Genomic DNA, 27,464 nt, shown 5'->3' with positions numbered 1-27,464 from the left:
ACTGACAGGATCCCAAAGAATAAGCAGGCATTACTACTGTTTACTTACGCAAGTACCTACCCCCTCTCATTGGCAGATAGAATTCCAATCTGCGGGCTGCACTGGAACATCAATTGGCCAGCACCACCTTTCACCACTATACCTCCTCACCCGCACCACCACCTTCTCCAATGCCATGCTGGAGCTGATGGAAAAGGATCTAGAATTGGGACAAAGAGCCTCCTGAGGCCTACCTCATTTGGTCACTTCAGAGCTAAACATCATTGCTTACTCTGAGCCAGTTCAACTGTGGGGTCCTTCTAAAACACTCTGCTGCTGCCATGACTAGACTGTGATATGTAACTGGGGTGGGATATTGCAAGCTATAGTGGTAGAGATGAAGGAGCAATCAGGATGGAGTGAGCTTAGTAGGAAAGCTTATTGAAGAAATAGTGTCACTGGTGCACCATCCGGGGTCATCCCAGACTGGTTTCCCTCTACTTTCTGCTGTGTCCCTACTGGCTGAATAACCATTCTACCCCTTGTTAATATCCCTACCCCATCCATGGTCATTCTTGCCTGTTCTTTATTTTTAGGCTTACAGTGTTTACATCATGGCCGGCATGGCCTGTACCAAGTACCTGACTGTAAAGGTTATCAGCTAGTTATTGACTGTTGTCCTTATGGGACCCACTGCCTACAGGCTTCAGAATCTCCCTGAAAGCTGGCAACCCCAGGTCTGGTAGATTCGCACTTTGCTGCCCTCCCCACTCCTGGTCCTAACTATCTTCATGGCCCACGAAGCACCATCATCTGGACAATAAAGGATTATGCTCTTGAGAGAGTGGTGATGGAGATGGAGATGAAAAGACACTAGCCTGGTTATGGTAGAAGGAGGTAACATTTCAGGCCCAACACCTTACCTCTGCTGGTAGACAATCCAAAGTGGGTTTAAGTGATGCGGTATGCAGTGGCGCTTGCTCGTGTGTATGTGTGTATGTGGAAAATGTCAGTAGGTGAAGGTGTCACAGGCGGGGGGATAACCCTGAACCCCCAAGTTAGACACAAAGTCTCTGAACGGTTTAAACTGGTGGCCTGTGCACACGTAATTTATGTTTGCAGAGCGAGTGCTGCGAGTCTTGAGTACAGATATACAGATACACAACAATCACAGTAATCCAATGTTGCATTTGTTCTTTGTTTAATGCAGATCAAATGCCCAGCCAACATGTGTTTCATCGGGGTACTGGACCCACGACGTCTTCAGGGCTAGAGGATGTACAATGGCATAATGTCAAACACAGTTATATACAGCATGGGGCTGTAAATTAAAGGCTAACACTGTGACTCAAGTGCAACCATTTATTTATTTAATGCATTTTTATAAAGCGCGGACTTTACCCGAAGGTGTCAGAGCACTGTACAATAGAATCAGTTACGTTACATGAGAGAACTGTTGCAGGAATAGAACAAACAAAAATAGCATGCCATCGAGTCGAAGTAACGCAGGCAAAAGGCACACAATCTCAAACACAGTATGAACAGACTATACAAGCGAAAGTAAGAATAAATATGCACAATTTTACAATGCCTAAAGAACTTCCTGGTGACCAATAGCAGGCCATAGAATCAAAACAACGCAGGCAAAAGGAACACAATTTCAAACGCAGCAAGCACGGGATGTACAAACAAAAATAAAAATATATGTGACAAATTTACAATGACTACAGAACTTCCTGGCGGGGTCTGAGAAGGAGGGAATTAGTTCTGAAAGTGTCTTTGGAATAAAAGAGATTTGAGGTCCGCTTTGAAGATCTGGATGGAGGTGATGGCACGGAGCGAAGGAGGAAGAGAGTTCCAGATTCTCACCGCATTACCTGAGAACGATTGTGCCAACAATTTTTCTCTTTTGAAGGAGGGGGGTTCAAGAAGGAACTTTTCCCCATTCCGAGTAGGTCTTGAGCCTCCAGACAGTTTGAGTTTATTCCCCAGATAGCGAGGGGAGGAAGAGTGCAAAGCTTTGTGGGTGATGCACGCTGTTTTGTAGATAGCTCTAGCCTCAATGGGAAGCCATCGGAGAGAGGACAGGTTAGGAGTGATGTGGTCACTTCGTTTGGACCCTGAAATGAAGCGAGCTGCTGAGTGGAGGACGGATTTGAGGGGGGAGAGGTGAGATTTGGGAAGGCCAGTCAGAAGAGAATTACAATCGTCAAGTCTAGAGAGAACTAACGATTGGACCAGGGTTTTTAGGTCATTCTCCGTGAAGAACCGACGAATCCCCATTAAAAGTCATAGTTGATAACGTGCGCTCTTGGCCATGGAGTTGATGTGTGAGATTAGGTTGAGTCTTTTGTCAAGTATGACACCTAAGGATTTAGCGCAGTCCACAATGATGGGTTTACTGTTGAGTAGATTCGATTGATCCATCCAGGCTTGAACAGGAGGCGGAGAGAGAGAGCTAGATATGAGGAGGAATTCCGTTTTGAAGGGATTGAGAATGAGTTGGTGAACTAGCATCCAGTTGTGAATAGTGTTGAGAGTAGAGCTGAGTAGTGAGAGATCATGAGGGGAAGACACCTTGAGGTAGATTTGGGTGTCATCCGCATAGAGATGGTAGAGGATTCCAGATTTGCTCAGAAGGTTCCCTAATGGTTCAAGATAGAGATCGAACAGAGTGGGAGCAAGGATAGAACCTTGAGGGACGCCTTGACCAACCACCAGTCGGTACGAGAGACTGTTTGCAATCTTGATCATTTGGTATCTGTCTGAGAGGAAAGAGGCAAACCATTTGAGTACTGTCCCTTCCACGCCCATTCTCTGTTGAAGAATGTTAAGGAGGGTGTTGTGATTAACAGTGTCAAAAGCTGCAGAGAGGTCAAGAAGATTCAGAAGGCATGAGTCCCCCGAATCGAGAATATGCAGCGCATCATCGATCACTTGTAGCAGGGTTGTTTCAGTGCTGCAGTTTTGAATAAAGCCCGAATGGAACATGTTGAGGAGGTTATTGTCCATAATGTGTTGGGAGAGTTGTTTTGCAACACATTTTTCTGTGATCTTTGAAAGAAAAGGGAGATTGGTGATGGGGCGGAAGTTATTGAGGTCATTTGCATCTGCAGAGGGTTTTTATTTAGAAGGGGGTAACCTGTCCTGTTTTGAGGACAATTGGGAGGGATCCTTGACTGAGGAAGAGATTGACTAGCCTGGTCCAGTAGGAGAGAGTGTTAGTATAGAAATCAATGGCGATGTCACTGGGAATGGGGTCAGAGGAATGGTTGGAGGGTTTGGTTTTGTGGATGCATTTGAGGAGATCAACCTCTGAGATGGCGGCAAAGTTCTGCCAAGTGACTAAGGATTTTCGCTCCTCGATGGGGGTTGGGTGGGTGACCTGTTCCACCAGAGATTTTACCTTTTGATCGAAGAATATAGCGAACTCAGTTGCTTTCTTTGATGCATCCTCAGGCTTGATGGTTTGGGGAGAACAATTTGGGTTTTTGATGAGGTCGAAAAGTTTTTTGGGTCTGTTTTTAGCTGAATCGAGGAGGGATCTGAAATGTGATGTTTTTTCCTGGAGGATGTGTTTGTGATATATGGATCTTGCTGAACGTAAAAGAGAGAGGTTGGGGGTGGATGGAGATTGTCTCCAGTGCTTCTCCAAGATTCTAAGGTTTTTCCTTTTGTCATAGAGAGCTTTGTTGAACCAAGGAGCTGATGGGGTGAGTCTTTTCCTTTTGCTTTGGAGTGGAGCAACCTTGTTGATTTCGACTGCGAGGATTGAGAGGCAAAGGGGAGTGAGATCGTTGACATCCATATTGGGGTCTCGACTAGGCAGAGACTGCATAGTAGAATCACATAGAGTCTCAAGATCAATGATTTTTGTGTTGGGAACCACGTAGAGGCTCTTTTGGGATGGCCGAGAGTTAAAATGTGAGAGAGGTGAAAACAGAAGGGAATGAGGAAATGGTCATACCAGTCAACACGGATGGGTGAAGCAGTGGTAATCTGGTCAGATTTGGAAATCACAAGGTCCAGAATTGAGCCCTTGGCATGTGTAATTTCCGAGCAGTGTTGTGCAAGATCGTTAGCGGAGAGAAAGGTTGCAAGCTTGTTGGCAGCCGAGTCTTCCACAGAGCCCCAGTGGAGATTGAAATCACCTAGGAAGATCTGCTTGTCGCTCTGTGAATATTGGTCAGTAATGAAGTCGATGAATTCCTCCATGAAGGAAGAGCAATTACCAGGCAGGTGGTAGATGGTATGAAACCTGAAGGGTGTGCCATGATGAACTTGGAATTCTAGGGAAAGGCATTCAAGGTGCGAAAGAGGGTGGTGGGAGAGGCTTTGATTTGGAGGGTGTTTCTGAAGATAATCGCAACACCTCCCCCGATCTTGCCTGGTCTGTCGTTTCTGAGAATAGAGAAGTCAATAGGTAACAAAATATCAAATGAAGTGTGAGAGGAGTCATTAAACCAGGTCTCAGTGAGAAAAAGCATGTCGAGATTGTGGTGAGTGATGGTGTCGGAGATTTCCAGTTTGTGTTTGGTTGCAGATCTGCAGTTATGGAGCATACAGTGTAGCTCTGAGGCAACTGTTTTGGTGATGTGAGTGTCTGGACTGATGAGGGGGATAGGGATTAGATTCTTGAATGAGGGTGCCCCTTGAGGGGGAGGCAGGTAAGTTCTGACGGAAGAGATGGTCTGAATGGCAAATTGAGTAGAGTTGTTAGGAGAGGCGAGTGTAGGGGAAATGACATTGATGGTGTTGTAGGTAGCCAATAGGTTGGTAATGTCTGAGGAGGATAGATTGTGGTTGGCTCTATTGGGGCGCGGGAGCAAGGAACTCCTCGGGAGGTTGTTCGGGGAGGGGGATATCTTAGCACATAGGAGTGAAATGGACGCTTCAAGCAGGGAAATGGACGAGATGAGGGAATCAAGTTTAGTTTCCTAAGAGAGGTGTGCTGAGCACGGAGTGAAGGGTGGCTCAATGGTTAAGGGAGCGAGTGGACTAGGCGAAGGAGGACAGGAGGAAGTGGTGGACCGGGGAGAGTGTTGGGGTGCGAGGGTCGAAGGTGGGGGAGGACATCTGTGGATCACTGAAGGACCCGTGGAGTGTGTGCATAAGGTTACAAAAATTATTACCAATCATCGGCCAACGCAACGCCGTGTGTAGAACAATGATTACAGATTCTATACCCATGACCGATCGTGACGGTGGTCTACAAAAAGACCCTGGGTATACGAGCGAGTTAAGTAGGTCCGCATAAAATAAAGTAACAAGTGAAAGCGAGACAGGAGATAGACAATGAAATGTAGGAAAGAAGAGGGAAAACAAGGAAAGGGGGTAACCAAAAGTGTCTACATGTGTTGCAGAGAAAACAATCTCTGGACACAGGGATCAAAATCAAAACACTTACCTAAATGATAAATGGGCTGAATGGAAATAAATCTGTAATGAAGAAGCATAAAAACCCCAGCAACCTAGCTAAAGTCAATCAAAAGTCGTAAAATAGAGAAAAGTGCGTAAGGGTATGGGGGCTCACCTCTCCGCCGGTTGTACTTCTGTCCCGGCTGGTGTGGGTGAGTCTCTCCAAAGGAATGGACATCAATACGAAAGGTGCTAAGTACCACCAATGAGTACACTGGGGACAAAAGTGGGAACGACACGGATCAGAGCAGAGCAGAAATGCTGGTGCCATGTGCTGCATACGATTTAATATCATGTGTTAAAAAATGGTGAGGGGAGCGCGCCTCTTAAAATGCAAGCTGGGGAACCAAAGTTGGTGCAACCAAGGTGAGAAAGCCAAGGGTAGTATAAGGTATGAGTCCAGGAGCTAACCAATGTCTCAATAGGACACAAAAGAGCGAGTAAAATGAACTGCGCAGGGAAGTAAACTCCCACTAAGACTCGTGGGCAGACTGCAGAGTTAACCAGCATGGCCCGAGTAGGCAGGGCGCCAGGCGGGCACATAAGCGCAGTCTCTCAGAAGTCAAATCAGCCATGAACCTCACTGGTATGAGGTAATTCAGTAGAGAAGGACGGGTACGTCCGGGATGCTGAGAGACAGTGCAGAAAAGAGTATGTCTGCACGGCAAAGGTAGACATCACCTAAGCACAGTGGTAGTGTGCGGTAGCCAGTTAAGACGGACGAGGACATCTGTCATAAAAGGAGTATGTGAAGAGAGCGAGTCCGTCTATAAGGAGGGGGTAGAAACCCAATCTAAACAAAGGTGGGTTCTTACCTGGTGGTACGTGCGACTATGAAGGCAGCGTGTACGCCGAGGAAATCCTATGACCAACGATGCAAAACCGGAAGTGCGGTTCTCTCGTGGACGTGCCTATTTTTCATAGGAATTGAAAAAAAGGCTGCACTGCTAACTCTCTTTCCAGATGGCAACCCGGAAGTGAGTGCGCGATATGCACACGCCATGTGTGTCAGCTTGTGACTCGTGAGTCGAGAAAATACAGGATGTGCACAACTAAAAACACTGCAGACTGGTTCCCAAACATTGAGGCCATGCGAAGAGGGCAATGCAGAAGGATAGCAAAAGAGTGGTATAGGACAGAAGGCACATGTAAGAGGAGGTTCATAATGATGTTGTCAGCTTACTGTTCGGATCAAAGGATAATGCACACCTCTCCAGGACAGCATACATGGTACAATTCTTAACAATAGATATACCTACATCAGATAATAAGAATACAAATAAAAATACAAAGGTAAATGAAACCTCCCTGGGGAGCAGGGTGGTAGGAATACATGCGAGCAGTAGGTCAAAAACTAAATTACTACTTAATGGAATAGACATAATACTCATATACATATCTAGGTGCAAGCTAGTACAGTGCATGGAGCGAAGCGCACAGCGGATATTAACAATGGGTAGATGTATTCTCAGCACCAATGTCTAATCATGCTAACGCTCATATGTACTGGGGATGTGTATAATGTATTAATCACCTAGGAAAAACTGTAGCTCATGGTCAGTGTTGAGTTCGGGCTCAACCGCTCTCAGACGCATGAGCCAGGTCGCTTCTGCACGACGTAATGTCAGTTATCTGTCTCCACCCTTGTGTTTGGGAGGGATCAGTTCTATTCCAAAGAAGGTGAATTGTTTATATGGGCCTTGTTCTTTACAGTTAATGGCATGGGTTGCCATACGGTATCTGATGTCACCTTGTTTGAGTGCCCATGCATGTTCGCTCATGCGTTCCTTAAGCATCCAAATGGTGCTACCCATGTATTGCTTGCGGCATTTGCACACTATGATGTAGACAACAAAACGTATCATGCAGTTGATATTTTGTTTAATGCGATATTCCCTCCATTCGGGCTGTGGAATACTTTAGTGTTGTTTGCAGCCCATTTGCACACACCACAACTCCCACATTTATGAAAGCCCAGTGTGCGTCTGGTGAGCCAGTCATTATCCCTGTTGACTTTGGCGACGGGTAAGCATGGGCGTAAAATCCGCTCCGATCGCGGATTTTTCGGATTTTCGGCAAATTCGCAATCCGCGAACGCTCGCGAATTTGTCGAAAATCCGTGAATCCGCTCGCGGCGGATTTTTTGCTTGGTTGCGGCGCGCGGCGTGGTGCACGGCGTTCACTTTCCGTCATTTTAGCGTTTGCCGAGTTGTTTTTCTTTGCGAGTGACGCGCCATTTTAGATCTTGCTGCGTGTTCCCGCGGGAGTTTGTCGCCCGCGAATACGTACTCGCGGCTTGCCACCTTGCACAGCACACCTCGCGAGAGTTCGCAATTGCGAACACGTAGTTGCGGCGGAAAGGAACAATCTCGCACTTGCGAAATAGAGATTTTGCAATTTCGCACAAGAAAATCACCAGCAAACAGGATAAACCTTCAGAAAATTATGATTTTTATCAGAATCACTCCTCAGGTTGACATTTGCATGGCCTTTTTTTTTGCAAGGAGTCCATTTTGGGGGGGGGGAGGAAGGAAGTGCCCCACAGTCTCCAACTTCCTGTTCCTGTCCAGCAGGCTCCTCCCAGTGCTTTGTCCATCTCCTGGTCACTTTCATTTGGATCTGGAGCTGGAAGGATTACTTTTTGTGGGTGCTGCTGGATATTTGGATTTGAGGCCTTTTTGACTGTCTTTGGATCACTTTTGGATTAGAAATCAACTTTCACAAGTAAGTTTGTTTGGGGCATTACAGTTGCTGCAAGTACAATTTTGGAACTTTTTCAGAAAATTAAATAAATTATATTGTGGGTAGCCACAGTATCCAGTAGGACCAGGGTTGGTTATGGGTGCATGATACAACTGTTTTGTTGAATTTAAACACCATTGAGGCCATGGATGGGCTGGGATTGTGCAGATTTTATTGTTTTTTGTCGTTTTTTTGGGCCTGCTGGTGTGGCCCTTTGCCCAGGGGTGGTGAGTGTTGCATGGGCCTAGTCTTTCTGTGGGGTGTCTTCTTGAATTTAAACATAATTGAGGCCATGGATGGGCTGGGATTGTGCTTATTTTATTGTTTTTTGTCGTTTTTGGGGGGCTGCTGGTGTGGCCTTTTGCTTGCCCAGGGGTGGTGGTGGTGCATGGACTGAGTGTGCCTGTGGTGTGGTCTCACTCTCTTTGATGTAAACATCATGGATGGCATTGGATTGTGGTGATTTCTGGCTGTTTTTCTGTTTTTTGTGGGTGTACTGTTGATGTGGACTGGCCATGTGGGTGGTGGTAGTGGCCATCTTGAGTGCTGGCTGGTACAGGCAACATGTGCTTGGGGTGTAAGGGGGCCATTTTGAGGAGAGGCAGTGTCTGAGGCCCGCACTTATTTTGCCTACTTTTCATCCCTTATGCCCAGGGGTAGTGAGTGTTGCATGGGCCTAGTGTTTCTGAGGGGTGTCTTCTTGAATTTAAACACCATTGAGGCCATGGATGGGCTGGGATTGTGCAGATTGTATTGTTTTTTGTCGTTTTTTTGGGCCTGCTGGTGTGGCCCTTTGCCCAGGGGTGGTGAGTGTTGCATGGGCCTAGTGTTTCAGAGGGGTGTCTTCTTGAATTTAAACACCATTGAGGCCATGGATGGGCTGGGATTGTGCAGATTTTATTGTTTTTTGTCGTTTTTTTGGGCCTGCTGGTGTGGCCCTTTGCCCAGGGGTGGTGAGTGTTGCATGGGCCTAGTCTTTCTGTGGGGTGTCTTCTTGAATTTAAACATAATTGAGGCCATGGATGGGCTGGGATTGTGCTTATTTTATTGTTTTTTGTCGTTTTTGGGGGGCTGCTGGTGTGGCCTTTTGCTTGCCCAGGGGTGGTGGTGGTGCATGGACTGAGTGTGCCTGTGGTGTGGTCTCACTCTCTTTGATGTAAACATCATGGATGGCATTGGATTGTGGTGATTTTTGGCTGTTTTTCTGTTTTTTGTGGGTGTACTGTTGATGTGGACTGGCCATGTGGGTGGTGGTGGTGACCATCTTGAGTGCTGGCTGGTACAGGCAACATGTGCTTGGGGTGTAAGGGGGCCATTTTGAGGAGAGGCAGTGTCTGAGGCCTGCACTTATTTTGCCTACTTTTCATCCCTTATGCCCAGGGGTAGTGAGTGTTGCATGGGCCTAGTGTTTCTGAGGGGTGTCTTCTTGAATTTAAACACCAGTGAGGCCATGGATGGGCTGGGATTGTGCAGATTTTATTGTTTTTTGTCGTTTTTTTGGGCCTGCTGGTGTGGCCCTTTGCCCAGGGGTGGTGAGTGTTGCATGGGCCTAGTCTTTCTGTGGGGTGTCTTCTTGAATTTAAACATAATTGAGGCCATGGATGGGCTGGGATTGTGCTTATTTTATTGTTTTTTGTCGTTTTTGGGGGGCTGCTGGTGTGGCCTTTTGCTTGCCCAGGGGTGGTGGTGGTGCATGGACTGAGTGTGCCTGTGGTGTGGTCTCACTCTCTTTGATGTAAACATCATGGATGGCATTGGATTGTGGTGATTTCTGGCTGTTTTTCTGTTTTTTGTGGGTGTACTGTTGATGTGGACTGGCCATGTGGGTGGTGGTGGTGGCCATCTTGAGTGCTGGCTGGTACAGGCAACATGTGCTTGGGGTGTAAGGGGGCCATTTTGAGGAGAGGCAGTGTCTGAGGCCTGCACTTATTTTGCCTACTTTTCATCCCTTATGCCCAGGGGTAGTGAGTGTTGCATGGGCCTAGTGTTTCTGAGGGGTGTCTTCTTGAATTTAAACACCATTGAGGCCATGGATGGGCTGGGATTGTGCAGATTTTATTGTTTTTTGTCGTTTTTTTGGGCCTGCTGGTGTGGCCCTTTGCCCAGGGGTGGTGAGTGTTGCATGGGCCTAGTGTTTCTGAGGGGTGTCTTCTTGAATTTAAACACCATTGAGGCCATGGATGGGCTGGGATTGTGCAGATTTTATTGTTTTTTGTCGTTTTTTTGGGCCTGCTGGTGTGGCCCTTTGCCCAGGGGTGGTGAGTGTTGCATGGGCCTAGTCTTTCTGTGGGGTGTCTTCTTGAATTTAAACATAATTGAGGCCATGGATGGGCTGGGATTGTGCTTATTTTATTGTTTTTTGTCGTTTTTGGGGGGCTGCTGGTTTGGCCTTTTGCTTGCCCAGGGGTGGTGGTGGTGCATGGACTGAGTGTGCCTGTGGTGTGGTCTCACTCTCTTTGATGTAAACATCATGGATGGCATTGGATTGTGGTGATTTCTGGCTGTTTTTCTGTTTTTTGTGGGTGTACTGTTGATGTGGACTGGCCATGTGGGTGGTGGTGGTGGCCATCTTGAGTGCTGGCTGGTACAGGCAACATGTGCTTGGGGTGTAAGGGGGCCATTTTGAGGAGAGGCAGTGTCTGAGGCCTGCACTTATTTTGCCTACTTTTCATCCCTTATGCCCAGGGGTAGTGAGTGTTGCATACTTGCATGTCCCTAGTCTTTCTGTGGGGTGTCTTCAATGTAAACATCATGGATGGCATGGGATTGTGCTCATTTTTCTGTGTTTTGTCGATTTTTTGGGGTGTATAACTGAACTGATGTTCCTCTGTCTTCCATTGCTTTTAGGTGCACAAGAAGACTCAATAGAACCACCAGTGCCAGGAAGAAGTCCTGCAGCGGTGTGTGCAGCATAACGTCACGCGACATCACGTCTGGACACAGAACCCTCTGCAACTCGTGCAACTGCTGCCTGCTGACCTGCTCTGAAGAAGATGGCCCCAAAAAAAGTAACCCGTAGCTCCTCTAGCAAGAAAGGTGCCAGTAAGGAGCAGAAGAAGCAAGTTACCAAGGACACTGGTGTGCCGCCCGCCCCTTTTTTTGGGAGTAAAAAAAAAAGTATGCCTGCAGCAGCTGCAGCGGGATCTGCTGGGGACCAAGCTGGCAGCAGCACCCCCGCTCCATTGGGCTCAGTGCCACCACCACCACCACGCCAACTTAAGTCCAAGCCCTTGAGTGCTGCAGAGGCAGCCAGTATACTTCTTCAATCACCATCGACCAGTGATGTTGGCTCATCGCAAGAAAGCAGCAGCAATGTCCCTCAATCAACACAGGTTGTTGTAGCTCATCTGACGAGTGTTGAACAACCACAGCCGCAACAACAATCACATGTGCAAGTACAAGCCCAAGTACATGTGGAAGGAGAGGCAGCGCAAGGAGATGCGCAAGCAGAGGTGCATGGAGGGTCACAACAAGTGCCCACAATAGTTGTTCCTCCCGAAGTAGGGGCACATCAGGAAATCGACAATCAAGGCGAGGTATCATTTGAGGAAGCCACTCCTCCTGATGATCCTTCATTGTCTTCCACACCCCTAGCAAGGAAGAGATCAAGGGTGGTGTCTACATCCTCTTCAAGCACACCTCCTTCTGATGATACGGATCAAACTTGGGAACAAACAAAGGTAGTTAAGCGTAAAAGGAGGCTCGTCCAAAGTCTCAGAGTTATGGAGTGTGATGAGTCTCAACAAGAAGTGGCGGATACTGCTGCTGATGAAGACTCTGCCAACGACGACCCAGTCATCATAAAGGTCACTGCAGCCCCAGCGGGCATGCAGCAAACAGACATTTTGACCCTAGCCCGAAGAGCTGCTGAGCGTGATGATGATGTTGTCGATGAGGAGGCAGTGGAAACACCACAATCATTGGAGTTAAGTAGTACACCAACTCGTCCCGCTTCCATATTTCTTTCTGGCAAGAAGAGACCTCCGTCAACCTCGACCTTAATTAGTGGCGGTGAAAGTGCAAAACGTACAAAAGTTGGGCAATCCACATCCTCCACTTCATCTAGCATTAGCTTCATGACCACCACCACCAGTATCGCCGCCTCCTCCATGTCCCACAGACACTTCAAGTCCCCAGTTTGGGACTTCTTTACTGTTTGTCCAAAAAATCCAAAGTTTGCCATTTGTACCATTTGTAAGCAAGCAGTTAGTCGTGGTAAGCCAGGTACCAACTATGGTACCGGAGGCCAGAGAGGTCATCTTAGGAGACAGCACACTGTCAAATGGTTTGCGCACCTAGATGCGATCAAGAAAGGCCAAATTCAAGGAAACGTTGATGTTTCATCTGATGATGACGAGCAGGAAGAAGACGTGTCAAACACTTCCCTTACACCCAGTACCCCTGTCAGCAGCACACCCAATGTGAGGCACACTAAGAGTGTTGGAGCGAGTGAGACACCAACGCACAAAAGTTCACCAGCGAGCAAAATTGGGTCAACAAAGTCATTATCAGCCCGTAAATGCTTGGTCCAGGGCAACATTAGAACAATGCTTACTTCACACGTGCCATATGAACGCAACCACCCACTGACGCGTCTGTATAACACTAAGCTGGCTAAAATGCTAGCTGTGGACCTTCTACCTTTTTCTTTTGTAGAAGCGGTAGGTTTTCTTGAATTAGTGGCAACGCTCTGCCCTAAATGGAAGGTTCCGAGCCGGTTCTATTTTGCCAGAGTTGCGGTTCCAGCACTACATGAAGATGTGCTGCAGGCGATTGGGGCAGCTTTGCAGAAGAGTGCTGTTCACACAATACATCTGACAACAGACATGTGGACCAGTGGCGCAGGCGCTGATTACATGTGCATCACTGGACACTGGGTCTCTTTTTCAGGTGTTTTAGCAAAGCTAAACGCAGGTGTTGACCCGGACAAAGTTTTCAAAGCTGCTCGGAAGCATGCAACACTAGCCATGTTTGGCTTGGAGAAAAGTCACACAGCAGAAAACCTTTTGGAAGAGTTTAACAAAAAGGTCTTGAAAATGCTATCCCCCCTAAAACTCAAGATTGGTTATGTTTCCACGGATAATGGCGCCAATGTAGTTAAGGCCATGCAGAAGGGTGACCATGTTAGAGTGCCGTGTTTGGCGCACTGTATCAACCTGGTAGTTCAAAAATTCTTGAGTGATAAAGACAGTACAGCGTTCGAGGTAATGGCCACCTGCCGCAAAATGTGCAACCATTTCAGCCATTCTTTTAAGGCCCGGAAGCATCTGCGGAGACTGCTATTTATACGTGGAATGCCAGTGAAAGCACTCATCCAGGAGGTGGCAACACGTTGGAACTCAACCTTCTACATGCTTGAGCGTCTGTATGAGCAGTATACGGTACTCGATCACTATTTCTTCACAGAGGGTACATCTCAGAAGGAGGACCTGCGGATGAGTGCGGCGCAATGGGACATAGTTAAAAGCCTGACAGACATGCTTCGTCCTTTTGAGTTCTTCACGCGTGCAGTCAGCCAGGAGGACTGTAATTTGGGAAAAGCTATCCCATTGTTGTGCATGCTGGAGCACCAACTGATGGCGGTGTCTTCTGAGTTTGAAAAAGATGAAAAAAAAAAAGACCATTTCATTTTGTCTGAGAAATTATTAGAGCGCCTACGTGGTGATGAACGTCTTCAAAAGATCAAGTCAGATCAGCATTACATTTGTGCTACTATTCTGGATCCACGCTACAAAAAGGCGCTGGCAGGCGAAGCATTCTTTCCTTTTGCTGATGCAGATGTTCAAAAGTACAAACATTGGTTAGGCTGGTCAGCCAAGAGGTTTGAAAAAGAACGGCAGGTTATTGAAGGAGAAGCCAGTACATCAGCATCAGCATCAGCAGGCCATCCCCAGTCACAAGAATCCACTTCTGCACCTGTGGCTGGGGCACAAATGACCTCTCAGCCGTTAAAGACACCGGCAACTGGATCATCTGCACCACACACAACAAAAACAGTGGCTGTTGTAGAGGATTGGCTAAGTTTGCTTGGGTATGGTTCTCGAAAAAATGTCACAGCCACAGCAAAAAGTAAGCAAAGTGGAGGAACCGTTGCTGACCTTGAGTCGATGGTGCAGGACTATCTGAATGAATCAACAGTGGTCTTTCTTAATGATGAGCCATTGCAGTATTGGCATGGCAAAAAACAATTGTGGCCACAGCTCTTCAACCTGGCTATAAACTATTTGTCTTGCCCACTCGCAAGTGTGTCTTCTGAACGTGTTTTCAGTGCTGCTGGTGGCATTGTAACTCCCAAACGGAGCCGCCTCTCGCCCAAAAATGTGGAGCGGCTGACAATGATCAAGATGAATCAGCACCTCATACCACCAGATTACAAAGTACGAGAAAGCACGCCGCATGAAGAAGAGGAGGATGGCAACGTAGATGAGGGGATTTGTTCTCTGTTCGGTGGCACTGACCTCATCCAGCCTGAATTCGCAGAGTATGATGATGAAATCTTGTTCTTATTCCCTGACACCGAGCCCTGAAAATGAGACAATCAATCAAGAACTTTCTTTTTCGTCCTTATTCACTTTTATTCCTGTGTGCTTTGTGTCTCTCTTTCTTTGTTTTGCACAGTTAATTTAATTCAAACTTTAATCACCTAATCCCAAAAACAAGACCATCATCAGAACTGTCTTCACTTGTTTGCTTATTGATTTGAAGGTGCCGCAGTCTACATTCCTCAGGTTCACAAGTTCTGAAGAACATGCTCCTCTATCCTCCTCCTCCAGACTGCGATTTCCCTCCAAGCAGAGTGCTGGATTACGCCCAATGAAGAAAGACTCAGCACTTGTGGGGGTGTTGTACTTCTTTGCGGGTGAGTTGACGGATTTGGGCCCATTGCTGTGAAGCTCTAATAATGGACAAAAGTGTTTTGGACCAAATATGAGGTGGAAATTTCTTGCCGTTTTTGCTGACTTGCTTGCCTTTGAGGTGCTCTTTGGCGGGGTTCCGGGTGTTTGTGGGTAATTTTTGGTGTCTGTCGAAGCACTGATGCGACATTCTAATCTTGATTGCATTTGCTTTTCAGGAAATCCGTGGTGGAAAACAGGAGTTATGATGATTGATGATGATGACCTAGCTGAACAGCGCCGCATTTGGACCGAAGGCCGAGAGATATTGTAAGTATGAGATTTAGCTTTTTCGCTGTTTGGGGGTGTTGTCGGGTGTTTTTTTGCGGGTGGGTTGGCGGGTCTTGCCTGGGGCATTCCTGGGAAGGTCTAATACCGGATAGAAGTGTTTTGGACAAAATCCATAAGGAACAGCCTTTTTTTTGCTATTTCTTCTGACATCTTGCTCAATGTAGCGTTTTGGGGGGCTTCCTGCTGTTCGTGGGTGGGTTGCGGCCGGGGTCTCTGTCTTGTCGAAGCACTGCTGCGACAGTCTAATCTTGATTGCATTTGCTTTTCAGGAAATCCGTGGTGGAAAACAGGAGTTATGATGATTGATGATGATGATGACCTAGCTGCACAGCGCCGCGTTTGGACCGAAGGCCGAGAGACATTGTAAGTATGAGATTTAGCTTTTTCGCTGTTTGGGGGTGTTGTCGGGTGTTTTTTTGCGGGTGGGTTGGCGGGTCTTGCCTGGGGCATTCCTGGGAAGGTCTAATACCGGATAGAAGTGTTTTGGACAAAATCCATAAGGAACAGCCTTTTTTTTGCTATTTCTTCTGACATCTTGCTCAATGCAGCGTTTTGGGGGGCTTCCTGCTGTTCGTGGGTGGGTTGCGGCCGGGGTCTCTGTCGAAGCACTGCTGCGACAGTCTAATCTTGATTGCATTTGCTTTTCAGGAAATCCGTGGTGGAAAACAGGAGTTATGATGATTGATGATGATGATGACCTAGCTGCACAGCGCCGCGTTTGGACCGAAGGCCGAGAGACATTGTAAGTATGAGATTTAGCTTTTTCGCTGTTTGGGGGTGTTGTCGGGTGTTTTTTTGCGGGTGGGTTGGCGGGTCTTGCCTCGGGTTTGAATACAATCCACGGTCTGTATTTGGGCCTACTGTTACTTTCAAAGTATGTTTTGTAACCATTTTTCTGCTAGGCATCGTTTTTGGAGATCTGATTGGGGTTCTTCTACATTTTTGCGACTGGCTTTAGTAAGGGTCTTGGTGGGAGCATTGCTGGGAAGGTCAAATTTTGTTCTAAAACACAGTTTACAGTACACCTACCTTGAGGGGAAAGATCCGCTATAATATTTTGGCCATACTTATTTATCCTTAAAAAGGTGACTCAGACAGAGCACGCAATTTCAAAAATATTGTACTGTCTATTAGGGAAATCAAAGTGTCACTTTTTGAACCACACAGCGTACATACCTTTTATTTATTTATCAGTGGTATTGTAATAGCACTTCCTGTTTTCCGTTCAATAATTACAGGCCGGGTCTCAGTCAACATCCGCCAGGCAGGCAGTGGACAGGGTGTCTTCTGTCAGTGGTCACCACATTGATGGACGAAGCGTCAGCTGGAATGGAGGAGTGCCGCCAATAAGAGGAATTGTTTGCTGCATGCAACTTACTTACCAAATTCAACAGGACAACTCCAACAACATACGCAATACAGATACAGTATCCATTGTTGTCTTTTATTCTATGAGTGTGACTGCATGTGCTTACCTTTACTTTGTAACCAAAGATTGTCTGTATCTTCAATTATTGTTTGTCCATGCTCTGCTTTTTTTTTCTTCTCTCAACAAAACCTAGCCAAAAAGAAACCCCCATTCCCATCCATTTTACAAACCCTAACCCTCTTCCCCCGGGCTGTGTTGTTTTGCTTGATGTCTGACTAAAATGACATCAATAATTCCACACACTTGCTGGGGAGGATAAGGTCATAGCAACAGGCTGGTGAAGGAATACGAGGATATCTTCTAGACTTACTCAGCTTCAGTACTATATCTTCTAGTAGTAGTAGCCAATGTCAAATAAATTCAACGCAAGTACTAGTTATACTTGCAAGCAAATACTTTAGCATTTGTTAGGCTACATTATGGCACTGTTCTAGTGTACTGTCACCTGCTATTTTCTCGATCGTACCGTAACCGTTGTAATGCTACAGTAAGGACAAACAAGGTTTCGTTTTCTTTTTTTCCATAGGCATGCAACTGCCACTGTGTCACACCACTAGTACCACCGCAATGAGGAAATGTCACCCGCCCAGGATTGACAACGTTAATCCCCATTTCACCTGGAGCCAGCCCTGGGCCTAGCCCTAATTTCTAACACAAATTACAGGTAAGATAAGCGTTTGGTGGGAGGTAGTATAATGGAGTATTATTTCGGAGTAGACAAGAGATTGACGGTTGTACTACTAAAGTCCTACGACTGTTCAGGAAAACAAAGTTACTGTTACACCCCCGCCCCCCACCCACCAGACTGAAAAGCAGTAAAAAACAGGTATGGTCAGATAAAGTTTAAAAATATATTTATTTAGCCCTAACAAAATAATCTCCCTCACCCACCCTAACCCCAACGATTGTCTTTGAAACGTCCCAAAACGATCCCAACTCCCAAATCCCACCCCCCAAAAGTCTATAAAAAAAGGGCAAGGGACACTCCACTACTGGAGGGTGCTGGTGCTGGTGCATGATGCGGCATGGGCATCATACTCCTTGCGGAGGGTGGCAAGCTCGGAGCGGAGGCCCTTAACCAAGTTCTTATACTTCAGGACCTCCTGCTCCAGGTTGGACATGCGGACTCGTAGGCGGCGTTGGCGTTCCTTGCAGCTCCTGTGGGGGGCAGCTGGTATTTCGGTTGCTTGGCGGTGGCGGTCGTCTTTCTTAGCCCGGCTCGGTCGCGCTGGCTTAGTCACGGAGGAGGATGCAGTGGTCACAGTCGAGGATGTCGTTGTTGCCCCGCTCGACTGCGTGTCCTCCTCCTCCTCCAGGGCCACCAGCCGCCGATATTCGGCGACAGTGGCCTCCAGCCTCCGTTGCCGGGCCAATCTAGCCTGCTCCCTCCTTGTTGTTGATTTGGAAGGAGCAACTATATGAAGAAAGAAAGACATAGTCTGTAACCAATGCTCCTTATTAATAACACAAAGTGATTGAGCCGAAAGTTGGGTCACAGAGTACAAGTAGCAAATTGAAAGCACAGTACATAACTATTGAGGACAGTATCTATGTAACCTCCCACTTCTGCATCCTTGCTCTAACATGACTTTAGGTGCTTTGCTTAATATTGAGTGAACAGTGATACACCCACACATGAATGAAGTACTACAAGTAAACTAAAGTTATTAAGAGAGGTACGGAGTGTCCACCGTAATAACCAGATATATGCTGTGATTGCAAACGCAGTACAAAGTACTGCTACTATTCATGGTAGTATTGGACACATTTACAATTTCTTTTCCTTGCCTTCCCTGCACTGGAACGGACGTGCGGGTGCGGTGGTACATGCTCTTCAAGGTAACACTTACTTCACCTGGCGACCATCTACTCTCTCTAGATACACATGTGCTATCTAAGAGTCAGAGAATACCATGCTCCAGGCATCCATTCAGTCAAAGTATACGCACACATACAGTTTCTGTTTCACCCACCCAGGCTGCTGTCCTTCCACCCATCCTTGCTTCATCATTGACCCAGCCATGCACCATACCATATTCTTTCCTTCCCAGCCACCTCGGGGGCCAAGCAAACACATATCGTTCTTCTTTGCCAGCCATCATACAAGTTCGCGTCCCACTTACTTACACCCTTCTTTGCCTTTTCGTTCATCCCATCCATCACGTTCGTCTAAGAACTTATTGGGATTCTTCTCACCAAAAACTTCACAGCTAAGTCGAAGTACATTTCGAGGAGGCTACTACCTGGTTGATTTGTAATTGTAATACACCCGTGCAGAAAGCACACTATGCAGTCTTCAATCTCAATAAGTAAGGAATATATAGCTTACCTGTTTCCGCCACCACCGTTTGATCCCCCACAGGACCGTCCGCCGGCTCTTGCACCGCCTCCTCCCCAGAGGCCTCCGAGTCCTCGCCCAACACAGCCACCTCCGCGCTGGCCCCGTCACCAGATGTTACACCTACAAAGTACATTTAAGAATGTTAGAATACACCACTCACTACTATATAATATTTGGTCTAGGAGAAATGTTAAAAAAACAGAATACAATGTAATAATTTGTGACTGTCTACTCCATAGTAAAAATGTCCCATTTTCCAGGGAAGGCTGTTGTCTTGCTGCACTTTTATGCACAACTGATGAATGCTTGCTTTTGATTTTTAACACGCACCACTTTTTCTCCTAACAGACAGAAGCTTGACTCCTAAGAACACGACCAAGATCAAGTTCAAACCAGGTGAGAGCTCGGCTCGACCACAAGAAATGTGTCCAATTAATCGTCAGCACTAACCACTTTTCCGTTTTCAGTTAAATAGTTTTATGACAAAGTAGATTTTAATAAATGTGTTTACTTTTAATAAAGCTTTTAAACTTAAATAGACTCTGTGGTTTTTGTTCCTCCAGACTAGAGTGGATGAGCTAAAGGTTTTGGAATTTTTGCAAGCATGAGTGCCTCTGACACTTCTTGACTGTGCTGTGACTCCGTACTACTCTCTTGTCCTGCGTACGATAATCTAGAGATCATTGGGGATCTATAATCGGTGACTTCGGGAGCTGAATGACTCTGCCACACTATCTAGTCAGTAAGGAGACAGTGCATAGAGCTATTGCTGAATAGAATGGGAGTCCAATGGAATTGCCAAATGTCCAATCTTAGTTAGCTACACAGACAGACTAATAAGAATAGTCTAGTAATACCACAGGGAGTCATATTCGAGGCAGGATAAGAATTTATATCCAGTCTACAAGAAGATCAAAGACGATTTAGAAAAAATCGAATGAGGAACGCTAGGAAAAAATAGGTACTCTTTATTAAAATGTAAACTTACTGGGGCCAGCAAAGGAGCCCTCGCCTGCCCGATCCTGGCCTGCATCCTCAGCACCCTCCTCCTGTGTCCTCCTCTTGCCCTTGGGGGGAGCTGATGTACAACATGAAAGAAAGAAAGACCAGAAAACATGGATGAGATTTTTCAACCAAATCAAACATTTCAAAAGAACAATAACTAAATATTTTGGAGAAATAGCAAATAGATAGACAACTATTCCACGGGATCTATCTCATGTGGTATACTACGTTATTCGTATTGCCTGATTTGCGGAACGTTGACTTAGAAAGTTCCTATGTAACTCAATAAACAGACTACTAAAGAGGTTTGCCTAGGCCTGGCACTGCAGGCAGCAGTCCGCAGCACGCGAAGTGACAGACAAAGTCCATCCTGCTTGCAGATCAGTGAATACTCAAACTATCAATCCACCCACCACCGCCACTATTTCTTCTTATAGCCATGTGTCTAAAGGAAGGACTGGACTTCAGTCTGTTGGGGCTGATTTAGAAGTCCCTTGCGGCTCATTTTCCTCCATTGTTGCGTGCCTTTTGTGACGCAGCGGCAGAACAAAAGACTCGCCATGGTGTTGGTGCGGCGTATATATTAAAAAAAAACACATATGGGCATATGGGCGATGCATCACGTTGTAAAGCCCTGCGCCATCAGGGGGCGTTCCGGCGCAAGGGAGGGCGTACCTGCGCAGGAACGAATCCTAAAAGTGGCTGAGGGAAATCGACAAGATGTCAATCAGTCACTTTTAGGACAATGATGCATGACTCAAACCCTGCGCGCTTGAAGCCGACGTACGGCTTGATGCAGCATTGGGGAGATAGGGTACCCCAGAGCATTGCTGGAGCTGCGCCATCGTTGGCACGCAACTCCAGCAATGCGCTGCCTTTACGGCACAGATGCGTAAGGCTTTTGTGACGTTTTGGGCCAATGGGTGGTGGTGGCATGGCACACAATTACTGCTGCATCCCTGCTACTTTGCAGGGATGCGCCGGTAATTGAAAATATGACCCTTAGTGTCTAGCATTACGCAGTTCTTATCTTTACACTACACTCATACATAATTTCTCAGGCCAATGAAATGCTTCTGAACACAACATACAAAACAAAGAAGCATAGTAGCAAGCAAGGCTACTGAGAAGGAGAGCAGTGCACCTGAAATGCATAGAAGATTTTGAAATATAATTTACCTCAATGTAATCGGCAGCATTATTGCTCTTGGTAAAGAACAAAGATTTGCAAATAACAGAGCAGGATAAAACAGAGTAGTAAATGTACTACTACTACTACTCACCAAGCCCGGGGACCTCTACGCCGAGCGCGTCCAGCAAGTCCCGCTCCCGGTCCATGACATCGGTCCAGCGGTGGGTGGCCTGGTTATATGTGCGCCGGACCCCAGAGATCTTGTACATGGCCCGGCACACCTTCTCCCACCGCTTGCGACGCTCCCGGATGCCATAGCCAGTCGCGATCTTGCCGCCTCCCAGGATCGTCTTGGGGAGGCGGCGCTGGACGTGGAAGATCAGTGCCGCCACTTCCTCCGCGCTGAAGATCTCCCTCGGGACCACTTGCTCCCCCCTTAAACGCCCGCACGGGAGCCGGGCACGGGGTGCGGGACCCTTCCCCTTCTCAGGGTGCTTCCCGGCTCCCTTTACCATGGTCTGGGCAGAAATAGAGTTAAATGATAAACAAGAAATAGAATAGTGAAGAAGAAAAGAAAAGAGTTTAAAAAAGTAGTTTAAAAGTAACTAAAAGCTGCAGAAAACACAAAAATATAGAGCTAGAAAAATAGAGGGATAGATAATAAGTAAAATTAGATCAAAAAAACTTCAAACAAGCAAAGGATGGCAGAGATTGAGAGAGGATAGAGAAAGCATGCCCAGAACCATAGCAATGAATGAGAAACAAGATGGCCGCGCCCGTTCACGACCGCGTGGGTAAGTTCGCGCGAGATTTTCCTTGCGAGTACGCGCGAAATTGTACTAGCGAGCAGCACACTTTGCGAGATTACACATAGCGGCCGGAAACGGAATTACGTCACGCCAACAAGATGGCCGCGCCCGTGTACGACCGATAGGGTAACTTGGCAAACGTATAGCTAGAAGCGCCTCGCGAACACGCGCAAGATCACGCGAACATACACGTCGCAAAAAAAACACTTTTGTATTCGCACGTATTCGCGGCTTCCGAAATCGATCTCGCACGGATTCGCGCCCCAAAAAACGCGCGAAATTGCAGAAAAAAACGATTTTAGCTAAACTGAAAGCAATGAGCAGGTGCAAAAGTTCAAACTTAACATTAGTAACATTCAAGGTAGTGCTTCCTGATGGGCCCCTCCAGAGTTTGCAACTATTCTATGACCCTGCTATGACCCAAACAGCAGGCTCATAGAATAGCTACAAGTAGACCATAAAGGTCCTGTGAAAAAAAATTTTCACTGCAACAAAAAGCAAATTACAGATAAGGAAGGAAGCAGGTGCCAGCCAGACTGGAACTTTCAAAATTACTGACACATTAATGAAACACAAATTAATTGATGGCAGTTGAAGAAGGGCAGGTGTGCTTGCTTTTTTCAACCACCATAATCTACAGTGATAAATAAACCTAATGGGTGGCAGTGAGGATGTACCAGAGGGTGGCATGGGTGTCCCAGAGGGTGGCAGTGGTGAAACAGAGGGTGCTGTGAACCTGTGATGATAAACCAGACGTAGAAACAACATAGTCGCGGCCGTTGCGAGCCGAAAAGTAAGTTCGCAATTGCGAACTTGTCCCAAAATCGGCGCGAACGCGCGCCAACACAAAAAACGGGAAAATCCGCAAATCCGCTAGAGTTCGCGGATCTTCGAGGATTGCGAATCCGTAAATCCGCAAGTTCGCGTACGCGAGATCCGCTTGATCCGCCCATGCTTAGCGACGGTGGGACTCAGAATGGTTCTCAATGTGGTGCCCCTCCTTTAGGTAATGAGAGGCCTGCGAGCAGGCACGGCCCGTGACGGGCATGCCACCGGGCGGTGACATGGGGTGGGGGGGGCAGGGTTGTAAAATGCAGGAAACTAACGATTTCAGGTAAGGACCGGGAAAAAAAACGAATTTCGTTGTGCGCGCTGCATCGCTAAATGTGATCGCAATCCAAAGCAGAGAATTTTGCACGAGAGATGAAGGCCTTAATTCGAAGTTCCAGCAATCAGGAAAGCATTGGGAAGATTTCCATTGTTTGCCTTCTAGTGTGACTCCGGTAAAGCTACAAGGGCCCATATCATGATGGGCTTTGTTGGTGCAATACATAGCTGAGTGTCCGTTTAAAGAGGTGGCACTACAGAAACAGAAACAGAATGCGGCATACCTTGTCCACTGTGTCACGCTGTCAATCTGAAACTAAAGCACTAACTCAGAGAAATAGAGGGTTAAATAGATTTACCTCACACAATGCAGGAATATAAAAAGTGTTTTAGTCTGCACCAGAAAAGCCCATTAGAAATACGGGACCTGGTGTTCACATAAAGTGATATGAAACACCGTTCCACTATAAACTGTTCCAAAGAGGGAGTATTGAGTGATTACACTAATCTATTGAATCATGAAAAGGTACTCCAACCTGCCACAACATCACTAAGTAGAATTTTACTATAAGCAGTCTATGTCAAAGTATTGAAAAATAATTTTTCAGGTATTTCCATTTTAGTCACTATATGTATGTTGCAATTTTCTTCCAAAAGCAAGTACCTGAGATGTTTGATAGTTAAGTTAGGTATACATACAGTAGTTTCCCAAGCAGTCTAGCTGATGTCTAATTCCTGCTGAGGCTGAAAATGGTTTTCAGAGTAAAATGTGCTGATATTAAAGACTTGTAGTGGCCATTTCCATGTGTTTTGCTGTATGCAATGAATGAATGCAAAGTCATTTACTTATCTGTTGTATGAAATTGCAAAGCTATATCAATCAATCAATCATGCCATTTGTATAGCGCACTACTCACCCGGGAGGGTCTCAAGGCGCTTGGGGGGAGGGGTATGCTACTGCTCGAACAGCCAGGTCTTGAGTTGTTTCCTGAAGGCGAGATGGTCCTGGGTCAGCCGAAGGTGGATGGGGAGGGAGTTCCAAGTCTTGGCAGCCAGGTAAGAGAAGGATCTTCCTCCGGCGGTGGCTCTTTGGATGCGTGGTACGGCTGCGAGGGCGAGGCTGGTGGACCGTAGCTGGCGGGTGGGCGTGTAGAAGGTCAGACGGTCGTTGAGGTACTTGGGGCCCAGGTCATGGAGAGACTTGTGTGCGTGGGTGAGGAGCCGGAACGTGATCCTCTTGTCGACGGGGAGCCAGTGCAGGTTCCTCAGGTGGCTGGAGATGTGGCTGCGTCGGGGGACATCCAGGATGAGTCGGGCGGAGGCGTTCTGGATGCGCTGGAGTCTTTTCTGTAGCTTGGCTGTGGTTCCGGCGTAGAGGGCGTTTCCATAGTCCAGTCGGCTGGTGACGAGTGCCTGGGTGACAGTCTTCCTGGTCTCGGTCGGGATCCAGCGGAAGATCTTGCGAAGCATACGCAGGGTGTTGAAGCACGATGAGGAGACGGCGTTGACTTGTCTGGTCATCGAGAGGGAGGGGTCCAGGATGAAGCCCAGGTTGCGTGCGTGGTCGGTTGGCTTGGGTGCGGTGCCCAGGGCTGGGGGCCACCAGGAGTCGTCCAAGGCGGAGGGCGAAGATCCCAGGATGAGGACTTCCGTCTTGTCCGAGTTCAGTTTCAAGTGGCTGTCCTTCAGCCACTCGGCGACGTCTTTCATCCCTTCGTGTAGGCAGGTTCTGGCGGTGTCGGGGTCTCTGGTGAGAGAGAGGATCAGCTGGGTGTCGTCGGCGTAAGAGATGATGTTGAGGTTGTGCTGGCGTGCGATGGCTGCGAGAGGTTTCATGTAGATGTTGAAGAGGGTGGGGCTGAGTGAAGATCCTTGCGGGACGCCGCAGATGACTTCGGTGGCCTCGGAGCGAAACGGGGGGAGGCGGACTCTTTGTGTTCTTCCGGCGAGGAACGAGATGATCCACTCCAGTGCCTTCTCTTGGATACCGATGTTGCTGAGGCGCTGGACTAGGGTGCGGTGGCAGACCGTGTCGAACGCAGTGGAGAGGTCCAGGAGGATGAGGGCCACTGTTTCCCCCTTGTCGAGCAGGGTCCGGATGTCGTCGGTGTCTGCGATGAGGGCGGTCTCGGTGCTGTGGTTGGCTCTGAAGCCGGACACTTACCTTACATTATGCCACATTGTCTTATAATGTAGGCCTGAGCACAATTGTTATTACACTGGAGTAACTGGAGTAATTTCAGTAATTACACATTACTCTTGTGATGCAAGCAACCCAATTTCTCCATCTTGAGTAATTAAGAGTAATTTGGAGCAAAAATCCTACTGCTGGAGATCAGGAACAACAAAGGGGCATATTGCTAGAAAATGTTTGAGCGCGGAGCAATGCCAAATTTGGCAGTGCTGCACTCTGACATTTTGAAGATGGTGGGATGCACCGTATTTACTACAATACGGCGCACTCCTGTGTTTTCCCTAGTGCTGGTGCTAAAATTAGCTACTGAATGACAACACATGCCCCCTTGCATCATAGTGCAAGGTTGCCTGTGTTGCAGGGAATGATTGTTTATGTGCAGGAAGGTGTCCCTTCCTGCTCATAAACAATCCATAATGGTGATTTATTACTTTTATGTGTGCTGCATTCTATAGAACACATAGAAGCAGCAAATCGTCATAATTTATTGATTGCTAATGTGCAGAAAGGGAAGATTTCCTGCACATAAAAAATAATTAATGGCTTTTTGTTATTTCTTTGTGTGTTGCAGGATGTAGCACACATAGAAAAAGCCAAAACGAGGAGAAATAAAAGCATTTCTCCTCGTGTGCCATTCTCTAGCATGGTGTTAGTTTTTGTCGCTGCCACACATTTACACCTCCTTGTAAATCTGGGGCAGTGTCAAAAAGCATTGGGTGTGTGGTGTAACACCCACAGCAACACCCATTGCACACCCCTTTGCTGCAGAGGACTGCGGCGGAAAGGGACATATTTACAAGGTGGCGTTAAGCCCCGCTAAGGGGCTTAGAGCCACCTTGTAAATATTGAAAAGGGCTCTATGCCACCAGAGCATCAAAAAGTGACGCTCTGAAGCAATAGGGGCTTGTAAATATACCCTTATGAGAGGGCGAGCGGATGTTGGCTGCTGCTGTTCGTGTCCTGTAGCCTTTAGATCTATTTTCGATTTCCACTTTGACTGAGAGGATGTATTGTGCACTATGCTGGATTGAGTTTTTCACACAATAAAGCATAATTCCGAGTAATTTTGCAGTAATTACCCTAGACAGAATTACACCAGTTTCGCCCATCCCTAATATCATGTCATATAGTTTTAAAGTTAATACAAACCGCTCTGAGAAAGTTTATGAATGTACATATAATCAGGCCTTTCCCTAGGATAATATTGTACCCAACATTGCATTGAACATAGTAAAATAGAGAACTAAATTAAAATCTATATGCTTGTGTAGGAAATTTGCCCTATCTGCACGACCACCCTAGATATTTCAGCTTTTGCTGAATCATATACTTCTGCTGGCTGTAGGACCCTGTGCATTTTACCGCTGCTAACCAGTGATAAAGTGCTTGTGCTTTCCCTCTCAACAAGGTGAAAGTGTTATACACCTAGTTGGTATATTTAACTTGCATATAACTCCTTAGTACATGGGAAAAAGTGTACCCAAGGACTGTAGGTTAAATGTTACTGGTGGACTGCAGCAACCATTATGCGACCCATTACAGTGACAGTGCAAGCATGATTGTAGCCCTACCATTTGTAGCCTGACTGTTTCAGTTTTAAACTGCAAATTCAACCTGTGAAAATAACCCCTTTTGATTATACAAAACCCTTCTTTAAAATATTTATGTTACTCATCTGTAGGTCTTATTACACATGAGGAAGGATGCAGGGTATTTATAAGTAGAATATGTAGGAATTTAATGGGAAACCTGTCCTCTACAGTGAAAAAGCCCTAAAAACTATTTTCACTGTTCCAAGGCTGGTTGTTCCATAGGAAAACTCTGGGTTACATTATTGCATCTACTAACTCTAATTTAGGTTAGGAAATAACTAGAAAAATGATTAAACAACCATTGTTAATAGATATAAAACTCCAATTCAATGGTGGAGTGAAGTTACCCTTTCCCTGCCTACAGCTAGTGGTGGGCAAAATATTTTGTTCCTCCCACAGAATTGGCAGAATTTTGGTCACTCTGCGCTATTCTTTAATGCAGAGTTGCAGACGAATTTCCTTCAATCGCAACATGGTGGAATTTTTCTTCCGTGAGGCTCAGGAAAATGTGAGCTGGCAAGCGCAAATGAGA

This window comes from Lissotriton helveticus, chromosome 4_1 (assembly GCF_964261635.1).
Source record: "Lissotriton helveticus chromosome 4_1, aLisHel1.1, whole genome shotgun sequence".
In the NCBI taxonomy this organism is placed as follows: Eukaryota; Metazoa; Chordata; class Amphibia; order Caudata; family Salamandridae; genus Lissotriton; species Lissotriton helveticus.
This window is presented reverse-complemented; position numbering follows the sequence as displayed.